The sequence below is a fragment of the Lasioglossum baleicum genome, unplaced genomic scaffold (assembly GCF_051020765.1).
Source record: "Lasioglossum baleicum unplaced genomic scaffold, iyLasBale1 scaffold2548, whole genome shotgun sequence".
NCBI lineage: Eukaryota > Metazoa > Arthropoda > Insecta > Hymenoptera > Halictidae > Lasioglossum > Lasioglossum baleicum.
The window spans coordinates 1-2,500 of NW_027471607.1; positions in this window are offsets into that span (position 1 = coordinate 1).

Sequence of the window (2,500 nt, forward strand, 5' to 3'; positions counted from 1 at the left end):
AATAGGCCGTATTTTAGGGAGCCGTTAAATATTTTGAGGAAGATGTGTGGGGTTAGGCTGAAGGCCATTTTGAGGGCAGGTACTTCGATACCGTCAGGTCCCGGAGAACGGTTGTTCCCGAGGTTCCTGATAATTAGGCTCAGTTCGGGAAGATTAAATTCCGGCGCGTCTGCTGTGTCCGTCGCGAGGTTAAAGTCGCGGCGCGTTATAATATGCGACTCGTTGTCGGGAGCTGAGTCATCGGGACTGAGGGCGGCAAGTAGCGCGTTTGCACTTTCTTGCCAACTATTAGTGTGACGGTCGTGAAGGAGAATTGAAGATTGCAGGGGCGGTGGAATGTTCTTTCCAAAGATTGTTCTGTAGGGGACAGACCAAGGGTTTTCAAGGCCCACACGAGTAACGAATTCTCTCCAGCCGCTCCTGGCGGAGCTGCGGAAAAGTCCTCGGTACTCTTTGTGAGCCTTTGAGTATGCGCGTCGTTTAACTTCCCTTAAGTCGGGATTTTTCTCGCGTTGGAAGGCACGTCGGAGTCGGTTCGCTGTTCTTTTATGTCGCGTGAGTTCGGCCGTCCATCCAGGAATGGCTCTGGCGTGCCATTTTTTCCTGGGGATGGACAGAGTCGATGCGCTCAGGATGGTGTTCTCAAGATGAATGATGGCACTTTGGACATCATCTCGGCAAGCAAAGTCTAGCGGGGGAGCGTTCTCGGGGAGGATTCGGAGGTATTCTGACTTGAATTTGTCCCAATCGGCTTTATGGCAAGCAAATCTGCCCTGAAGGGGAGATGAGTGTGAGTTTTCCGAAGGAGATGGGTTGCTTACTTCAATTAAAATTACGTTATGGTCGCTGGAAGTCCTGCCGTCCAGGACTTTCCATGAGAAAGAGAGATGTTCTGTGTCTGCTGTTCTAAGTGTTACATCTATATTGGACACGCCACTATGGTTACTAAAAGTCGGGGGTTGTCCGGGAGTATTCATAATCCTAAGATTATTCTGCGAGAGAAATGGTTCTAAGATGCGGCCGCGTTTGTGAGTGCGATATTTGAAACTCTTCAGGTGAAAACAGGGCAGAAAATCCCACAGAGGGGACCTGGCGTTTGTGTCGATGGCCAGGATGATTGGCTTACCGTGGAGAGTACTAAGGACTTTTTGTATAGACGCGATTCCGATTTCTATGGGGTCAGCATGCTGAAAGTAGCTGCTGACCAGATATAGTTGACCAAATGGTCCTGTAATTTCGGCTGTAACTGTATGCGAGTCAGAAAGGTGTGCGAGTTTAAGAATCGTAAATGTAGAACCCTTAACGATTATAGCGGCTTGGCAGTTCTGACCTGGCGGGGCGCAGCTAATGACTATGTTCTGTGATCCTAATCCGGTAATTCTTCCAGCAACATTGTAGGGTTCTTGCGCAAGAATAACATCGACTTCTCCAGAGTTTAACATCCGAGACATCTCAGCTGTCACCAACCGGGATCGTCGCATGTTAATCTGCGCAATTTTCAGTATCGGGATGCACTCTGCAGTGTGGGAAATTGTAGGAGCAGCTGGTGGTGGAGGTGGGGACGCGGGTGGGGGGCGCGAACCAGAACGCGTGGAACTGTTCATGAATAGTTAATCCGGGAGGCCTTTTGAAGAAGGGCGGACGACCGCGAGGGGCAATTTTTATTACCTGCCGAGTGGTTATGGGGGAGTTTGCGAGCTCGGCAGTTTGCACAGGAGGGATTATTATCCCTGTTGGGGCAGTCTTTATTGGAATGCCCGGTTTTGGCGCAGAAGGCGCATACTGCTTCACTACTTTTGCAGTATTTGTCGATATGGCCATATTTTTGGCACTTGAAACAGCGCGTCGCGACTAGATAATCTGCTACTCGACAGTTCGAGTAGGAGACGAAGATTTTTTCTTTGGGGAGGAGGGTTTCGCGTATGCAGCTGGATACTTCGATGACCCAGTCGTTTCCTTCTTTGTCTTTGCGTCCAACCTTGAATAGTGGCCGCAACGTGGCTTTATCGGTATTCGGGGAGGAGTGGATGTTCTGGGCCCGGATGTGTTCCGCGATTTCCTGTGCTTCTAGTTCTTTCGGAATGTCGTAGACTATTATTCTGGGCAAATCGGGCTTGGGGGATTCAACGTTGAAACCGGCCTTGCGTAGACCTGCATTCTCGGTGAATAGCTTAAGGTCCTTCTCGTTTCGGGTCTCAATAATAAACCCGCCGTCCCGGGTAGGGCGGGCCGAGCTAATCCCTGTATGGGCCTTGCGAAAATCGACATTGTTGAAGATAAGCCGCTTAGTGGCTAGGGGATCGCGGTCGACCGGTTTAGCGGGGGTAATTACTACCTGGTGCTTTGCCGGCGCAGATTTGGCTGCAGCTATTACCTGCTGCGTGAAACGTGGTTTGGACTGAGGCAGTGAGCCGTTAGGGGCAAGAATTTGCTGCGTGATTGTGGCTGTGCTCGCGCTTGGCATCTGAGGGGGATTTGCAGCAACGCCGGTGCGATGTTG